General features: G+C 41.0%; 1 protein-coding gene and 1 long non-coding RNA gene across 4 annotated transcripts in view; one reads left to right on the top strand and one right to left on the bottom strand.

The window, feature by feature from the left end:
• The window catches only part of PLCB4 (phospholipase C beta 4), a 230,209-nt gene extending 213,529 nt beyond the window's left edge, over positions 1–16,680 (bottom strand). The window contains exon 1 of one of the 2 annotated variants that reach the window (XM_068675401.1): positions 16,627–16,680. The gene's annotated coding sequence lies outside the window, so the exon portion shown is untranslated. The remainder of the gene's footprint in view (positions 1–16,626) is intronic. The other variant, XM_068675397.1, reaches the window with a different exon arrangement.
• LOC137853254 (uncharacterized) overlaps positions 1–20,207 on the top strand; it is a 68,376-nt gene that overhangs the window by 11,828 nt on the left and 36,341 nt on the right. For both annotated transcript variants that reach the window (XR_011094355.1, XR_011094354.1), the window contains exon 3: positions 3,269–3,412. This is a non-coding gene — a long non-coding RNA (uncharacterized lncRNA). The remainder of the gene's footprint in view (positions 1–3,268; positions 3,413–20,207) is intronic.

Here is a 20,207-nt window from a genome sequence, read left to right as displayed (position 1 = left end):
CTAGGTAGATAATTTAGATGGCTCAACCTACTGGCTTCTGTGAACCATTTTCTCAGACATTTTTCCCCAAGCACTGTAGAAGACACCTAGGTGGCTGTGTGAGGGCTATGGTGGCAGGGTACCCAGAGCTAACTGCAGCATGTGCTGTACTAGGGACCTTTTGTAAATCCAGATCTAGCTACTGAAGTTGTTCCAGCACTTTTAAAAATCCCACATTCGCTAAAGAAGCCTTATTCTACAATTAAGTTGTAGAATTAACAACTTAACTTTCCTATACAATTAACTTTCCTATATTGTGCAACAGCCTTCATCACAGTTTGAGTTCTCTATGTTGATAAAGAAAAAGAAACCCCACAAATCTAGAGTTTAACTGAAACAAAAATAACCCTAATTCATGACAATCAATGAACACTGTCAGGGCTGGTATCAGATCCTGTTTTAGCAACTCTTAATTAATGCTGGCACATTCCAAACACTCATCTAAAATTGTACTTAACAGGAAAGTCATAAAAGAGGGAACTTCAATCAATGTTTGAAGAAAGGAAAGAATAGATAAGATTTTTTTTTTGTGTGTGTGTGTATGGAATCGCTAGTTAAATATTGGCAGAAAAGGTATGTAACAACAGTAACAGGTGGGGGAAAAAACCTGTCGTCAGGCCTCATTAACGCTGATTGTACAAAAATGATTTTTTTTTCCACTTTTCAGAAATTTGCCCTTTTTTTCCCAGAAATTAATATGAAACTCCATAGTACAGTTTTCATAGCCTAGTTTAAGCCTTGGAAGAAAACACTTTTTTTCAACCCCCAACTTAAAAAAAAAATCAAATTCTCTTTGAGAGCCTTCCCTTCTGCTTTTATCATATCTGGGTAACCATAAACTGAAGAAAACAGTATTGCTCACCTGTCTGATCATTTGGCCTACATTTTGATTCTGTTTCTATGCAGCAATTCAGGTGTTATGGTTGGTGAAATATGGAGAGAGAAGCAAAAATTATTCTCACATAATGAATAAAGGGGCAATACTACCCCAGGTGCTTCATCATTCATGAAGAGACATCAACATAGCTTAAACTGCTCTAAATTCTCAGAGCTTGTCTACACATGGTGGTTTTAATTTGGTTCAGTTAAATCAATGCAGACTTCAGTTGTTGATGTTGACTAAACTTAAACAAGAGTAGTATGGTAACATAAGGATTGTCCAAGGATATTGTCAAAGTGATACTGAACTGTGACTAAACACAAAGATATGTTTAGATAGGATATAATACACATCCTTTGGAACTTAACTCTCAGACTGATGCAAGTCAGGTAGAGGTGTCCCAAAAGTTAATTTCCCATAACTGTCTGTTTCTAAACATACCCTCAAACTCTGTTGGACACTGGGCATGGTAGAGCAATAGCCTAATCACTGCTGCAAAGCCTGTATGCTTTTATTCTTTTGTTTAGGGATGGCATTTCAAGATACCAGAAATCAAGTAAGCAGGCCTGCTAGACGTACAGTATTGCTGTGTTACATAGGCAGGCACTGGCATTACAAGAGTGGTCTGGTTAGCATTTAATGCACCTCAAGATAACTTGAGCACAGAATGCAATTCTCAGAAGCCACATGCACTGTGTCAGGCCCAGACAGACAACAGTCTGTAGAGCAGGGTGAACCAGGGTGTGTCCTGACATTGTGGGCCACAGATCTCCCCATTTAGGGACCCTCCTGATGAGAATGCGTCTTTGCTCTTGCCCTGGGCTTTATTATCAATGTAAGGAATCACCAAAAAATTAAAACCCCTAAGCATAAACATCAATATATTCAGTGCATTAATGCCAAATTTATCCTAAAAGTCTAAATCCAAAAACATTTTTCTGCCTTATGCATATTTCTAGCTCAGAGTGCACCTTATCTCCTGTTCTCAAACCTCTTCCTATTTATACCCTCCTTCAACAGCTGTGCCTTATTCCCCATTCAACATCCATTTTCCCTTAAGAGGGATAATTAATTTAGAACTCCAGGCAATAAGACTTAGGTGAGAAACCAGCTTTCTTGGTGTTGCCTTTCTTTTCTTAACCATTAAATGGTGCAATTCTGCCTGACATTTGCATGGGAACAGGGGAATACATCTAAAATCAAAACCAAAAGCAAAAAAATAAATCCTTTTAGTGCTATACTAGCATAACTAAACAAAGAAGGAACTCCAGAAGTCATTCTTCTAGTACTACAGTATTAATTAATCACAGGTTATTACTATCTAAAAAGCAAAGAACTGACAAAATGAAGCCTGATGTGACATTCACTTAAGCAGTCACACGCTTGCCCATATCAATAGTTTTGGGAAGAATTTTCTGGAACCTCAGATACAAAAGTAGTACTTCGAAGATTTCTTTTCCACATGAAAACATACCAGCCCGTTGAAGTTTATTTAATCTTTTGTACATGCTCCATACTTTGTAGTCTGGAAGGCTGCTAGCAGTCAGGTGCTTCAGTTACCTGGTCAATCTCAGTCCATTCTTACCTGAGATAATTGATCCAAGCGATCATTTTGACCTCACAAAAAAAAAAAAAGCAAAAATTGGTCCCCAGACTAGGGGAACTGTCAGCTCACGTTTTTTGGCTGAACTGGTCTTAGGATGTTGCTGCCTCTTACAAAGAAACTCATCCTGGATAAGAAAACGCAAACTGGAGAAAGATTTGGTGTCATCCTACTCTGAGTACAGTTTAAAATCCTCAGACCTATTATCTCAGATACTTCCTTCACTGTTTTGGGTTACCTTAGCACTCACAGCAATCTTGCCCTGATTGCAAGGAAGCTGCAAATATGAGCAGGTATTGCAATAGGGCAGAAGTGCCCTAAGAACACGTGATCATATAACCAGGGACATATTAATAACATTGGTTATGCAGTGAGGTTTGTACCGATGTCCGATCAAGCTAAGACTGAACTCAAAGACTGTTTTGATTTCAGTGCATAGAAAAGACTTCTCTTGGTGATGCAAGTGTGACAAGTAGTTTATTCCACACACATGCAATGAGTGACTTCTGCTAGCCTAATTCTTGCATGATTTCCCTTTAGAACTAAAACCCCAGTCATGACTGTGAGAAATATTACCATTCCCACCCCCACCAATAATGTCACAGTATATAAAGTATTGAAGCAAAAAAGAAAACATTCACTCATGCAGTGCTGTATTTCTGAGTCTACGTTGACTCTAAATAAAATCCAGGTGGTTCTACCTTTCTAAAACAGTATGTGCTCACTGTCTGCACTGTATTTTGCAGATGCTACAAGAGTTGCCTTATGGAAATGGATTTGTGGACAAGAGCAAGAGGGGAAACTACATTTGCAGTAAACAAAAGCATCATTCGCAGATCATCTCTTAAGTCCTACCAGTGACCTTTTGGAAGTACACACAGCCTGGACAGGTAAGGGAATTACAATAGTGATTATTTTTAATTTGGTATTAGTTTTTGCTCTAAAGTATACAGTGCACAAAGGAAGAGGAGATTGCATACTGTGTTTAAAAAGAAGTGGGTTTGTCAGCGATGACAATAGGTAGGGGGAGGTTTAAATGAAATAATAGGTGTTTTTTCCATCTTTAATGTCTGTAATTAGTTAATGCACTGTGAAAAAGAGCACATCATTAGTCTTTTCTCCACAAAAAAAAGACAACACTGCAAACCCAGTATTTTGTTCGCTCATCTTTAGGAGCCTGATTCCTATTTAGTGTATGTTTAGCGACAATACATTCAATTGAATAATTTACAACATACATGACAACTTTTCAGGGGAGGTTTTTATCAATGTCAGGCAGTTTCCTGTTTTTCAGCATGTAAACACGAAACAGGAATCACCACTAACATTATTAGTGTTGGCTCATCTTCCTGCTGTTTGGATGGGAAAGCCCCATTTTATTTTATTTTTTGGCAGTGAATTAGTATTGTTACTTTTAGAACTTCTTCATTGTAAATGCTGAATTAAATTTATTATTGTAAGAGAAAAGCCCTGTATTGTACAGACACTGCTCAAGTTGCAAAGCCAGACACTCCTGGAAAATGTTAGAATTATGTTTACATCATATTAATTTTGCATGTTATTACTTCTGTATTTTTAAGTGCAGACAGCAGCCTTACTGGTAATAACAAGTCTGCTTACGACAGCTCCAGTTATGCCATGTTTACTCACAAGTATCCTGAGAGCAAGAATCCATCCCCATTCAAAGCATTTGGTTTACAATACTTTCACTGGCAGTTAAACATGTGTAAATACGGGTTGTTTTAAGCACCGATGTTTAGCTGTGTACAACTGCACCACATTCTGGTATTTATACCAATAGCTTAACTGAGGATAATTTTAAGTTAAGCAAAGTCTAGTCCTTCATGTTACGGCATATACAGCTAGCAGGTGCTAGCAGCTAACCCTGCCTTGTATGAAATGCCTGAGTAAAAGGGAAAACTAGCTCCAAGCTAGTAAGAGGTTTTTTTCTATCCCTGTGTTCTTTTCATGTTGCAGCTTACCCTTTCACTTTGTTCAGGGAAGAATATTCAGATTAAAAAGCACTTTGAAATAACAAAATATCACTAAACATGTAGTTTCCCCTTCCACATGATCATGGAACTTTTTTTTCAGCCTTCTCTTCAAGCCTTATTGTTTCCTGTTATCCACACAATTTTATGTAGGTACACACCCTACATAAGGTGCCAAGCTGCACAGTATGCTGTTGGATTCAGTGAGAGATTTAAATTTAGCAATTTTCTGATTGGAAATAATGGTATTATTCATATGCCCTTGTGCTAACTCCCAGGCTGCTGCCTGGTTCTCTTGATAATATTACATTCCTGATGCATATTATCTCAGAGGTCAGTGCAGAAGGAAAGGTGTTACACAACTCTCAAGAACAAATCCTCCAAGGAGATCTCAGATAGGCACAAAAATGTTATATCCTAATCTTGGCACAACATCTGCTGGTCTCTTACTCACTTTAAATATATACAGTTTATAGGTGTTACTTATAGCTGAGGCATACACATTTCTTTAATATGCTTAGTATATCCATTATATGGGATATCTGTTAACAAGAATGGTAAAGAACAGTGGACTAATGGGCTAAACTAGGGAAAAATCTCTGTTTGTTCCTATTTTTGAAGTTACACAGATGATTTTTTACTAACTTATGTTTCTTTGTAAATAACCTACAAAGGCAAATATCTAAAGATAGTGATAAAAATCCAGAAGCAGCTGAGCAATGGCCGGTTTCTATAGGTGCCCACATTCAGAATTTTGCTGACCCCATAAACCCAAGTTTTAAATTTGTGTTTCTTGGTGACTTGATTGCTACACGTGAGGATTATGTGTAGTGCCTTTCTATTAGAGAGGGTGTTGTGAAGAAGCAAAGGCTAAGGCTGTATCAGAGAGAGTCTATATGAGAATCTATACAGGAATGCAGAGTCAGCTGGAGATGCTTCAAGTAGCCTGGGTACCAAAAAACACATTAGCCTTCCCTGAGCTCCCTGCTGTGGCCAAACACCTCCCAGTCAAACTTGCTCACGCCTCTGTTTTGCAGTCCAGTCACTTGTGTGACTGCAATGCAGGCGTAAGTCAAGGCTGACGTAGCCTTGTGGAAATAGAAAAGCTGTGCAGCTGCAAACAGCTGGTATGACCTGGGACAACAAGCCATCAGCTGATGAAAGTTAATAGGGACAGGAGCACCTGTATGCTTCTCCCTTCCCCACTCTTAGATCTACAACTGAGCATCTTAATGTAGTGAGTTGGATGCAACTGTGCGTGAAAGCTGCCAAGAAATGGAGATTAAAATATTTTATTTGCCTGAGATGAAAGGACTTATTGACACAAGGCAGGAACTGAGATCTTGTTTACCAGGTAAGTGTGGGGGCTAAAAGTCAATACACAAAAATTGCTGTGAAAAGAAATTAGATTCACTTAGTGAACAAAATTTATGAAACCAAGCTATGCCTCATATCACACCTTTGCATGATTAACACTTCTTTTGTCTTCTCCCAGAATGGCCCCGTTAGAACCAACATTTCCACAGAACACTAAAATATTGTCAGTCCTTTCTAATGAAGCAGTAATAAAGGCTTTAAGTCTTAATGAAAGTGTTGAAAAATTAGCAGAAAATTTAAAAAACGCACGTGCAGAAATTCACTTGTGCATCATTTTTAGTGATTGCTGGTAAAGCAGATTTGATGGGAGCACTAATTTTTTTTTTCATTTCCTTCCTAATTCTTTTCTCCATAAATATCAATTGTCCAATACCTACCCTGCTCATAGTCATATTAAATAGGTAAAAAGATTTTCTTACCATGATAGGAGTTACTCTGCAAAAGAGAAAGATGAAGAGAGGCTTTATGAAACAGAGGTAGCAGACAATAGCAGGAGCGTGTGAAATTGCAGAACAAGGGGAGAGACAGGAGCTGCTGACTAGATTGCTAATAGAGCCAAGGAGCTCTGGAGAAGAGATGAGAGTGGGAGAGCTGAAAATAAACCCAGTGCATCTCATACTGATATGCCTTTCTGCAGATAAAGGACAGAAAGCCCAAAGGCCCTGCTCATACAGATTGGCATTGCTCTTCTAGCTCTAATGACAGCTGTGCCTAGTTTGGGCAAGTAAAAGAAAATACGCCCGATAAAAATAAAAGGAAAAGATCTGTATCCCTCATAGTATTATTTCAAACTGATCACCTTGTGATGGCACACAAGAGTTGACAGAAGAGCTACCAGGTTGTGGTACAAACATTTGACATGTTTGCTGTACACAGGCTTTTGCAAAGCACATTTTGGGGCTGGTACATTCTTTCCTCTTCCTCTCAATTTTCTGGGACCTTAGGTGCAGCTGTAGTACTTTAGATATTCTTTTCTATATCAAAGCAGATACACATTCTCCATCTAGTGCTGATCCCAGTAAGAATGGTAGTACATATACTTGCAGGTAGTGGAGAAGGAGCTTCAGTCTACATAGAATACTTTATGCGTATGTATTTCTGGCAATCAGCAGAAAGCATACTCTACAAGTTCTCTGCTTTCTCAGAAGTCCTCACCTACAAGCTCAGATCACATCTCAGCAGTTGTGTGCAGGCTTGTCTACTCCTCAGGCAGAGTTACATAAGAGTTTAATTGCCAGCAGATTAAAATTCAGTTTAACATGTATTTGCCCATGCAGTGCTGAGTTCACAGCAGAGAGGAACAGTGCTCTCCCTTAACGCTCTTTCCTGTGCTGTCCTGCCAATCCAGGAACCAAGTAAAAATTGTGTGCTGCACCAAAAGGAGTGGGTTTAGAAAGAAGCCCTCCTCCTCTGAGGAGAGAAGCATGCTATTGCTATTAAAAATACATATAGGAACTGAGGTTTTGACTTCTGAAGGTGCAGAGGTCCAAAGTATACAACTGTGGTTGACTTTCAATATAACTGGTTTAAAACAAAACATTATTTGTACAAGTCTTTCTTTCAAATAATTCAAAGAAGACTAACAAGAATTTGCATTTTAAGCTTGACTATGAGTCATTCCTGAACATGTCCTACACACTTAGTAAACAAAATCCCATTGTGTCACCTTTGTCTTTGCCTTTCTGATTGTAGCAACTGCAGATCTTTCCTAGGAAACGTACACAGTTTGACCAGTGCTGAAGTAAAAACTTTTTGGAAATAACAAAGATGTTTTCACAAAAAAGAAAATCTATTGATCAAAGTTACCAACTCAAAATTATCCATTGAAAATTAATCTACTCAAACTGAAGAAGGCTATGGTAGAAAGCGTACAGATAATTTGAGTAGCTATCAGAGTCAGACAGACTAGAAAATAAGAGGCTATGCTCTATTCAAGCTCTAACCCCAAGCTTCAACTGCTTCCACAGTCTCAGCACAGCTGGAGATTTTTGCTAAATTTATCATCAGCAAAGCAGTGAACAACCAGGAAATATGAAAATGGCATAATTAGACTTCAGACTTAGCATCCCAGCAATGAGAGCAGAGCAGCTCACCACCCCTCTGAAACCAGAGGCAAATCTCAAGTATTGCAAACCAGACCAAAAAAAGATGTCACTAAATGGTTGCATTTCTATTTGGAATAGCTAGAGAGGCAGAACTGTATTTAATCGTACATTTGAAGGAGATACAGCTCAAGGCAGCTGCAAATTTAATTTTAAGCAAATCAGCGCTATAGACACTCAGAAAAACAAACCAGAAATATCACTCTTTCTAGTGATTTAAAAAATATATATTGGTGAAATCTTTTGTGACACTTCTGTTGAAGCGGTGCCTCTGTGGTACTGAGGTTATGGTATATTTTCTGAAGTATGAATTAAACCATTGGGTAAGACTTCACAAGTGATAAAACCTGCTGACATTCTAGATCAGCTAGGCATGTCTTCCTGTTTTGACAAAGAAAAAAAAACAGTCAGTTTGGAAAGCTTTACCTATATATCATTTAGTTTCTCTAAAAACCATTAAGCTGATATTTTTGAAGCAGATACTGAGGAAGAATGCTACTCTGATGAATCTGTGGCTTTTTTTTTTTTTAAATCATGTACACTGAGGATCCAGAGTGTCTAATGAAATCAATACCTTGCATTAGTTGCCCTCGCCATCTCTGAAAAAACAGGTCTTTATATTATAGCATCAGTGCTCATTCTCCTAATTGCACTGTATGTAGCTGATGAACAAAGCAAGCTTGTTCTGCTAATTTTTTTCACTGTAGGTATTGAGTAGTTGTAGTATAAACTGGTAGTTGTGTAGATAAAGTTGAGTTATAACTCAGCATTAAGATACAGCAGAAAGAGGAAAGAAATAGGAGCTACCATAGAGTAAAGAGTAGAGGATATCTTCTCCTTGCATCAGTGTTTTTGAACTGAAGGAATGGGCTCAGCTTTAGGTAGCACAGTGTTCTGTACTCTAAAAAGTATCATTATCAGGGAACATTTAACATAAATCTTTCCTAAGGTTTCCCTACAGGAATAAGGTGGCCTACCTAACAAAACCTTGCTTTATTCAATAAAATATACTCCTTTTGCCATTTAAGATCTAGATAGGGCACTTACTTCTACCATCTTTGTGGTTCAACTGCTACTGCACAAATGTTCCTTTATACCCAAGGGATACCTGATCACTACTGCATGTTGCTACCTACAGGACAATAGTCTCCATTCACGTACTTGGCAGAGTGAACAAACAAGGGCACAAGAGATTGCTAAGTACACAGAAACCCATATAAACTCCCACGGACACACCACTTTCCCCACAGGATTGTCACATAACCTGTCACATGAAGAAAGTCAAAATAGCAGGATTTGCTGCCTTGGATCCTCCCTTTGCAGTCTTGCAGGAGAGAAAGAAAAAGTTACAAGTCTCTGGGCGAGGTCAGTTCACTGCTGCTGCAAGACACGACTGCCCCACTTGCAGGAGATCGCAGTTATTCGGGGGCAGATTCTGCTTTATTTCCCCATGTGGGCAGGTCAGAGCTGTCCTATTCCTGCAGTCACAAGCACCTTTGGGACCAGATCTCCAGACTGGAGGAGATGAGGTTGTTGTCCTGAAAATACACTGTTTGGAAGATCACATGGAAAAATCATAGGAGGACAGAGTTCTTATGGACTATAGGTTCAATACTATGTCAGTACAGCTTTACGCCTTCCCCTAATACACTTTTGCTTCTCATTTATCAGTCCTGCCTCATGAAAACACTGCAACACAGACATGTTCATCTCTCATTCTTTATATGGTGCCCCAAAGAGCACAGACACCCCTTAGCACCTGTCAAATGCCTGTGGTTCGGTACACATTGCATAGCTAGTACAATCTAGCAGATCTTCTGCAGGAGTACAGAGGTCAGAGGCTCACTAATTGGCAATGTTCTTCAGGATGGTCCTTGAAGTGATCTAAAGGAATGTGTCTGGACTGAATAGATCTTATTTTTCAGCATCCCAGTGGGTGCTGACCTGCTGACAAATTCTAGCACTAAAATAGGTATGCAAGGAGTCCCACTGTGGTGGAAACTTCAGCTGAGCAAGGCTAATACAGAAGAACTACAACTTAATCTCTTGCTAATTACAAAAAGTGTGGGCCTTGCCCAAAGGAAAGGATGCACCAAAATCACAGAAGTGGTTTCTCAGGGCAGGAATTATGTCTTTGTATGAATTTGCCTGTAAAGTACACTCCAAATGTGTAATAGAAACGAGTGATACAAAAGTACGCAGCAATAAATACTGATGGCATCCAGACACCCTACCTATCAGCCAGTACGTTGGTGACCTGCTAATTATCTTCCCATAACCAGTCCCAACCTTCAACCCAGCATCTTACCGTAGTGCAGTGCAATGATTTTTTTCAAAGGAGACTTTCTATAACTTAAGCATCAAGATTATACTTACGAAAGAAGTTAAAGGCTGTTTCCAATAGTAGTCAGAAATCCAACAGGGTTTCTGAACTGAGGAAGTGTTATGGTAACAGACTTCTGAGTTGCATGTCTGCCTTTAGTTCATGAGACTGATTGGTTCATTAATAGCACACACGGAAGAGCAACTTACAGGTACTCACCACCATCTATCTATACATGCACACATTACTGCTACAATTATGCTGAAGGCACAGGGTGCTTGCGCACTGGCATTATGAATTAGAACAGATCGCTTCCATTCCCTCAGCTTTTATAACTTGGCTATAACAAAATAAATCGCAGTGTAGGGAGCTGGCAAGTTATGGTTTGTATTTGCAAGAGAAGGATGCAGCAAATAACTGTGTGTAGCATTTTGTTCTTTGTACTGAGTGTGTTACAGTACAAAACCCTTCCTTATTTTTCTGTAAGCAATTATGTGTAAACTAAAATAGCAGCTATCTTAATGCTGTCCAAACCTAGCTGTTCTCTGATATGCAATTTGGAGATGCCTAAACCTAGTTTGTAAGCAGCTTCTTCCTGCTTAGTGTTAATCCTGGGGATAAAAGGAAGGAAAAATAAAAATATATTAAAAAAAATCTAACTGACATTAATGCCAGGATGGCAATGAAATTGCTTTTTACTCAGCTGTGATGATTCAAACATCATTTGTACTTGGGAAGCAACATGAGTAGTTGGATACTTTTGGATAACACTAGTTTAGCTCCCTTTGGAAACCATTTATGCTAGTCATTTATTCCTGGTACTGTGCTCAGCTGACTGTACAATACATCATCTCATCTCTGAAGAAAAGTTCTACGTAAAATTCCTTCTCAAGCAGTACTTTCCCAATGCAAAATTCTTGCACTTTGTTCTGTGGCAAAGATGGACTTGCTGGTACAACGGAACACCCTTTTCTTTTAATGTATTAAGCCTCAAGGAAGGCTGGTAATTTCCATTTCCCCCCTAAAAACCCAGACCTACTTTCCTTTAAAAACTGATCTTTGCATTCTGTCCCACTCCTGTACACCTCAGTTTCTATAATCAGCATCTTATATAAGAGACCCAGAACTGGGAGCAGTTATTTATCAGTTTTTGCATGCCCTCACTTTCTCCCCAGAGAACACTGAAATAATGTGACAGATCCACGCTTGGTACAAGGGCTGTTGTAGCAGACAGCTTCCTCCTGCTAGACTGAACCCACCATCACCCTAAAATGAATGGCGCTGGGGAAAGATAACCTATTTGTGCTGTTTGCACCGTGGGGTCCCTACTCTGCCCATCACAGAGGTGCTGCAAGACACAGCAGACTCCCAGGATATTCATACATCCCATCCCACCATTGCAAGAGCTGCAGTAAAGTCTCCTGCCTGAACCGCAGAATAACTTGGGGCTTATGATGTTCACAAAATAAGGCCAACCCCAGCAGCAGCACAGGGGCTGTAGCCCACATCCTGGAGGCAAGGATGGGCATGCCAGCTGCATGCCAGATACAGACTGGGGAAGAGGATACAGGCATGTTATTGCCCTCTGCGCTAGTGCCCCATTTTCTGCACAAATATCCATCCCCAGCATGGGAAAGCAGGAGGGTGCTGTGGCACACAGCTGGAGTCAGGCTCCCTCCCAACTTCACCCTGGGAGGCTATTTGTGCTTTTTATTGTTTGCCTGTTTATTTTCAGGTGGCTCTTCCGCAGCCTTGTCACTCAGCTGGTTTCTAACCGACCTGGCAGGTTTTTACTGCTCCCTTCCTGGTTGCTGGCAAAACAACAAAGTGTGGGATTTATAGGCAGCGGCTCCCTCACAGTAGCTGCAAGTAAAGCGTCCTCCCGAGGAGAGGAAGCCTTGCTGACAGCTGCCTCTGTTTGAGATGTCTGTGTGTATTTAGGCCCTGCTCCATCACAGCACTGTAGCACGCATTCAGCATCGGGCACATCCGTGCTGCTGTCACTAGGCTACACAAAGTAAGGTGTGTGCTCAAGTCTTTGTGGGCTGTAGGGCCTTAAAGCCCTGCTTTATTGTCCTGGCAAGTTGTGGAGTCATTGTGTAGCTTGCAGTGCCCCAGGTTGATGATTTACAGAGCAGCTGAAGAGAAAACTTGCAGCACGCAAGTACCTCTGCAGTAGGAAAAAAAAAAAAAAAAAAAAAAAAAAAAGGCACAGAATAACCCACTTGATTAATTCTGGGGAGAGGCTTTCAGGAGTGAATATGCATTTATTCTTTTTAATAGGCACTTCGGCCACAAAAGTCTATCAGCTCGGCACAGTTTTCTCTCTGCAAAGCACCAATAGGCAGGAATCGCTTCTAGAAGTCAGCAATGCATTCCCTATGAATTGCTAATAGGCACCATACAGGGTGCAGGGGCTAGCAGCAGCCTTCTAGTGATAGATATTTTCTCCAGAATTTAGTCAGTGCTTCCACCCACTCCTTGTCTTGCCTATTCATCTCATGCCAAGCTTTCTTTTTTTCCATTTTTTTTTTTTTTTTTTTTTAATATCTTTGACTTTGTTATGAGAAGTTCCTTTGTGGGAAGCAGATGAGACTAACATTAAACCAGAAAGTTGTGAGGGTTTCTAAAGAGGCCGGCATAGTCTGACAAAAGTTTTATTCCCCACGAAGAAATATCCACTTATTATCAGTGAGCAGACTGTTTGGTGTAGACAATCCAGCATCCTAGTTTACGCTTTTTACTGGTATCCTCCACGAGCTTTGCTCTTTTGGAAAACCATTTCTTCAGCAAGATGCTGTAACCCAGTGCCCTTAGATCAGCCATCCCTGCCCCTTGCCAGACCACCTTCATTCTGTTTGCTCTCCCACTTCCATAGAAAAACTCCAAATGCAGTACAAGCAAAACCAGAAAGCCTTATTTTTTACAGCTTGACACCCAGACAAAATTAGTCTTACTAGTAAGGGAAATCCGCTTGGTTGCTGAAACAGGAGCAGGAAGCAGCCATGCCACATTGAGGCATCACACAGCTGTGACTGAGGGTAGCAGCACTCAGCCTTAGAGTTCATCAGTGAGACACTGCCTCCATAAGATAACCCAAACCACTTCCTGATGTCTCCCTAAATTGCCTCTGAGACTTCTGCTCCCCCTTTGGCTTAGTAATGCAAGTTCCCTTCACTTTTATTCAAGAACTGCTTTGCTTTTACTGACAGCGTTGAAAATTTGCCTCGGATTTCTGCTAAGTAGAAGTTGGGCCTTATTATTCACTCATTGTCCACAAGGTTGGTCTACAGCAACAAAGAACAGATGTGAATTTGAAATGTAAAGCTACCTGGTGCCATCACCACATAATCTGTGTTACAATAATGCTCAGTTTTCATCCGACCTTCAGAAATCAGCAGATTCAATTACTTATAGCATTTGCTGAAGATCCTCCAGGGATCTCACCATAAATTATACTGTATTCTACAAATAGATATGACAACACTAATCAGCAAATTAAGTGACAGTGATCATTCCTGCAGAGATACTTAAACATCTGATTGAGCGGGTGTATTGGACCTGCACAGCCTACAGCTTTAGTCTTCAAGAGGTGCAGCTCTCATGCATAGGAAATGTTGACCTTGCAGGCATGAACCTGTAGGTTACCTGAGATATCTAATAAAAGAAAAAGGCTGATGTCTCCAAGCAAACGCTAATAGACATTGATGGATGGTGACTGTAGTCCCATCACAAATATTTTGCCCTGGTTGTTTCTACCCACTCAGCTTTACATGATAATTTCCAGGCTCACCAGAGCTGATGGGTGACTTAGGTGTGACACTTTGTAATTTTATTAATTTTATAAAATTAATATTTTAATAAATATAAATATTTAATTATTTTTTAAATTTTATTAAATCAAATTCAAATTACTCTTTCCCCACAGGGGAATGCCCCCCTGCCCTGCCAGGTAGACCTACGGCAGTACTTTCTGGAGGTGCACTCAGGGGCCTACTCAAGAGTCATTTCTCAGTGGATGTGGACTGGTCCTTGTCCCATCTCTGCCCTCCTTGCCCTATCAACTTGCAATGGAAAAGCCTTGACACAGTGCTGTCAGCCAGCTGCTGCTGGGACTGTGCCCCATGTGTTTCACACATAACAGGCACTTCAGCAAAAGCAAAAACACTAGGCTGGGAGGGCAGTGCATAAAAAGGGCAAAGCCAGTGGCTGCAAAAGACCTTCTAGAGGTCATGGAGCAAAGGAGAAAAGTCACTAAAATAATAGGCAGAGTGCATGAGCTAGTACATCGTGTATGGGCTGAGTCAGGCTCCAATATCAGGACTGTAGTGGGGACCAGGCTTGTAAGCCTTCAGCAAAGAAGCATGCAGGAACCCGAGGCTCTGCTCTGCCAGGAAGGTCAGCCAAGTGATCACAGAGACGCATCCTGCACTCGCAGGCAGTGTCACCTTCATGTGGCCCCATCCTCAAGCCTTTCATTAGGAGCAGGTGCCACAGGAGGTGGGGGCAGCATGGAGAGGAGAGGTGTGATCACATCTCCTACTGCAAGCTGTTATTTTGACAGCTCTATTACAGTCATATAGAAACAACTCCTGGGAAGTGTAAAGTACCGTAAAAAAAAATCCAGGAAAATCATCTGTCCTGCAATATGCCAGCTTTCACTGAGGAAGACGACTAAAAGCCAGTGAGAAGATATGTGGTGTATTCTTTCTAGGGCTTTTTCTTTGGCCACAACAAGTTATCATTCACCTGAAGAACACTGTTTCTTCTCCTACTAAGGTCTGGTTAGTCTGTCCCCTGTTTAACTTCATAGCAGCTCTCTTCCCCAAGAGAAGTCTTTTTCTTTGAGCCAAACCAACTTAAGGAATGAACAGCCCTTTTCTGAAATACCTTGCTTGGAAAAGCAAACAACTTATCCCAGGAATCACTATGCTCAGAGTGCAAGTTCAACTCTGATTGCATTCACATGAAGTAACGCAGTTTATGGAAAACACTGCTGTCATTTCCTAATCCAAGTGCCAACAGTGCCAGGTACTAGTACGCAGACACACACAGTCTGATCAGGCCAACAATTTCCTTGCCAGCACCTTGAGAAAGGTTCCTCCCTGTCATTTCTCAATTTAACAGTGGTGTCACATCCTATGTAAACCAAGGTTTATCTCATACAAAAAACACACCACCACTCAAAGGAGTATGATAATGTCTTGAGACATCTCTGGAAGAGCAAACAGAGCCATGCGCTCAGCCCAGAGTGTGACTGTAGCAAGGCAGCTCTGCTGGGACTCAAGCCATATACTCGCACCGCTTTGCTGCTCTGGGAGCCTGCAATTGCATGGAAGAGTGGGCTGCCTGAAGAATTCCTTGCCCTGTTCATCTTTGGGTGACAGAGATCTGTCTGAATAATCCAGCAACATGCTGGAAGTGGATATTCTCAGAGCCAATAAAACCAAAACTTCAGGTATTTTCTTTCCTCCTCAACCTACCCCAGCCACACACAGCACTGTGTAGCAACAACATCTTTTAGCTTAACACAAACAATCCTGCTCATTTGTGTTAGCAATCTCAACAGATAAGTATACGCACTCCACTCTTTTTGACCTTTCTCTCCCACCTTTGGAAAGAGAAGCAGCAGAAGTGCTGATGGAGGAGCTCTGGTCACACTCCTTTCCAGTTTCTGGTGGCATTTACTCAACAGTGATAGTTGGTAAGGAAGACACGAACGGCTTGCTAGTCAGGTGCTCATTGTGGAGCCCTACCCGGAGGAAATTCCTGTCAAGTACTCTAGACATTCACTGTGACTTTGTTGCATTTTTGCTTCATAAGAGGTATCCTGAAAAGTTAAATTTCATCCCTCATTATTGCAAATTATTCCCACAGCTGAAGTGCTTTTTTGTCTTAGGCAAAATACCACAAATTGGTGCTGTACTCTGTTAGTTAAGGGAGGCTCAATCAGCATCACTCTTCTGTCAAGGGAATGCCTTCTTTCTGCACCTGACACTTCTTGTGAAAGGGCTCTTACCTCAAAAGGGAAAGTTTTCAACCTAAGGAGCAGCACCCAAGTGCTGCTGGCAGGAGGCAACCTCACTGGCAGCTTAGAGGTGCTTCAAGTACTCTACAGATTGATGTAGTTATTTTATTTCTTTCACTTACAAACCAATGATGCTATCAAACACTTCCACAGGAGATCAGGTAGCAAGGATTGAACTGTGGGAAGTAACATTGCAACTTGGCTTAGCAAATCCACATGCCATTGAAAGATTATTTCATTTTGAAACAAAAATATAAAATCATTAATTTACCCTCTCACTTACTTGCTCACAAGCAGACAAAAATGCACGTCTGGATAGCTCCACAGGCATGAGGATTCTGGTATCCAAGGGGTATGTCCAGGAACATTCGTGGTGCCATGGATAGCAAATAATGGCTTCTACAAACCCCTCTGACGTATCCTTATGCTAGCAACCAGGCATTGTTTTTGAAGCTTTCTTACACCCTTCAGGAGCTGATGAGGGTCGGTCTCTCCACCCTGTCCCACCTGTGAGGCATTAGGATTGATTGGCTCACTCTGTCTCCTGCATTGGGTCGTCTGAGGAGCTGCCTGTAGAAGTGCTGGACGTTTTGTTGCTTCCTAGAATATGTGCCTTTTGTGATTGTGCTGTTAGAGCAGGTTTGATAAAGAATGAAGCTCGGTGCCTAACATCTGTCTTTTGAGCCTTTGTGGTACTGCTGGGGAGGTCATGATGATACCTTCTGCTGCACTGAAGTGGTGCCTTTGCAAAAGCATCATCGTTTCACATCTAATGAATTACTAGCAGGTTTTAATGCCAGTGCCAGTTGATGGCACAGTCAGCAGGTCAAAGTGCCTTCAGTATTTTATGGTGCCCAAAAGTGTCAGTTATGTTCTCAAAGTTTAGTTATTCAAACCTCATATGTATCAGCTAGTAAACCCTAATTTCTTGCTTCCCAAACTTCCTTTCTTTGCTCTCTCCAGCAACCTACAGTTTTGCTAATGAGCACACAGCCTCTGCACTCCTCACAGGACAGCTCTGGGCATAATTCCTGCGGGGAACCTCAGATGAGGTGTTATTTTACCTCATGGGAGAAGTGTCCTGTTCTAGGGGTCATTTTTAGAGAATGCAGAAGGAAAGGACTTCACCCAAACCCTACAGACTACTGCAGCTTCCAGCCTACACACTTTCTGCCTGTCAAGAGGGTGATACAATCTTGCTTGTAGAGGACTGTACTGCTACAGCCCGTTAAATTGGTGTAGCTGTCCTTGTACATCTGACTGGAATATGGGAAGAGAAAATGCTGTTGTTTAAGCACATAAGCTCTTCTCACAGCTGAGGCACCTTGAGAATCATTGCAACTCGAGGCCATTTTTAACTTTCTGCTCTAGCCATCACCTTGGCGCAGTTTGCCAAGGGTGGATAGAGAGGCTTCCAGTCTCACAGAAAACGAGCCTTTTTCTTGCTTGCCTTTTTTGTGCACATATTTTTAAGGCAAGGCTTAGTCCACTGGGGCCACAGGCTTACTTGCGGCTTTGTGGGAGGCTCATCGTACAATATTAATATAGTAAAAGCTACAAATAAGACCTTTTGCTTTCTCCCTTCCCCCTTTCCTGTGTCCTCTGCCATGGGTATCACTGCATTTTCTGGATGTTTATACAGTACCTCTTACATCTGGGAATGGTTACAGGAAAAATCAAGATAGGGCAGATATTTTAACCGTGGAACACCAAAGAGAGTTTCATTTGTCATGAGCTGGAGTAATTAAAAGTCATTTCTGCATGTTTTGGATGAGGGATTCTGACTTCAGTCAGGGCATGAGCTGTGCAAAGTGCTTATTTTTATAGTTTTGACGTAAATCATGGAATGTTTTCCTTCTTAATTTGGAACATTTGCCCCAAATGTTCCAAGTCTGTGTAGATAAGTCCATGCTCTTTCCTTCCTTACAACATACATCCATACACGCTAAAGCTGCAGGGTTGACTGCCCAAGTTCAGCTGTACTGAAGACAGGACCGGGACTTCTTTTAAAAACAGGAATTTCCAACTGTTTCTGTTAGGTCACTGATCTCAAGTTAGATGCACAATTTTACTACCTGTTAAAATCCCTCTTCTGCTCTGCAGAAGTGCCTTTGGTCATTTGCTTAACAAAACAAACGCGCCTCCCTCCCCCAAATCCAGCACATATACAAAAATAATTTCATTGGTTTTATCTTTTTCTCTGGGGATATTTAAATTGCCGACTTTGCTGAGCTATGCTCTCCCCTCTCATTCTGTTTTATGGGAGATATTCTGTTACAGGGGACTCATGGCAAACTCACATTTTGAAATTTTCCAGAGGATTTAATATTAATGCACATTCAAGAGACCCAAGAAATCTTTTTCTTTTGAAATGGTAATATGCTATCAATAGCTTCTCGAGCTGGTATTGTTCAGCTTTCACAACTAGTTCAAAATACAGTCAGTGCAAACACATCTGATCCCAGGATGACAAAGATATATCATTTTCCAGGTCAATCACTGGCCCAGAGGATGGGCAAATGGTTGTTGGCTCTCCAACATTGATTTGAGAAAGCAATTTCAAATCAACCCATGTAATTGTTATCATTTAATGCTGAACTAGGAACTCTGCATTTCCAGCTGTAGCTTCTCTTGCTCATGGAAAGTCCTGCTTGGTCACCAACAAAAAACTCTTGAAAACCATAGGGCACATCTCGAAACCTCTAGAGGCAGATGTGGGAACAACAGAAGCTTTGATTTTGTTTCAATCTAAGTCGTTGTTTAGGAATCAGTAATTACAATGAATGACAATGCAAAACCTTTCGAACCCATGAAGCCTGTTACAAATGAATCCACACATAAGAAAAGGGTTTGTCACATGCACACTTTACTGTAGTATTGGGTGTGCTTTACCACTGATAAATAGAGCACAATTAAATAGTACTTTCCTCAGTCCCTATGGGTTGTGTCTGTGAAGTCACTGTGATGACCCAGCCAAGGATAAAGGTCAGGTAATGCTCAGCACAACCAAAGAATGGCAAAGAAGGCAAATGTAGCCTCGCTTCAGGAGGCTCCTTTTCCTTCAAAATCCCACCCTGGGCACATGCCACAGCCTGTACACTGCTCCTGCCCTCGGGCTAGCACAAGTGTTTAAGGCCTGCATGGTACATCAGATCAGGGATGTGATCTGGCTAGGAAAGAAGGAATATCTCCTTCATTCCCCTGCAGCCATTTCCTTAATTGCTTCTGAGAAATATGTACAGAATATTATATGTGCAATCTCAGCTGTCAATCTTTGCAGCCACCCAGAGTCAGAAGTGATGGTGCAATATAGCTGCCAATCCCCTCAAGTTGAAACTTGGACTTAGTGTTTAACATCCATGACAAGCCATCAATTAAAATGCACTAAAATCCAACTCTCAAAACAGTTTAAGTGATTAATATTTTGAAGCTGCTCATATAGAAACAAAACATGCCAAAATGTTGGCTAGAACAAGCAACTTTGCACAACAATTTGTTTTACAGAGTACTCATTTGTTACAATAAAAAGCATGATGCAATCACCATTTCATTATTAAATGAGTACTTTTTTCTTTTTTAAGCAAATGTGGCAGATATATCTTAGTAGCAATAGGGGATTCTTAGCAGACCTGTGCCCGAACAGTGCGTTGATGCCTGCACACCTTGCTGTACAAGTCTTCTGTCAAGAGAGCACAGATTTAGGCTGAATCCAGCAGCAGTGATCGCGAATGCCTGGCTGTTAGTATGCCTGAATAGGATTCATTTGCAATCAGATCCACAGTGTGGCTCAAATGGAAAGTTGCCTGGTAAATTGGTGTCATTTAATGTAACTAAGACTAGTCCTGTTCCTGCTGCAGCCGCCAG

This window comes from Anas acuta, chromosome 3 (genome assembly GCF_963932015.1).
Source record: "Anas acuta chromosome 3, bAnaAcu1.1, whole genome shotgun sequence".
Taxonomy (NCBI): Eukaryota; Metazoa; Chordata; class Aves; order Anseriformes; family Anatidae; genus Anas; species Anas acuta.
The sequence above is the reverse complement of the archived record's forward strand: the minus strand, read 5'-3'. Positions and strand labels throughout refer to the sequence as shown.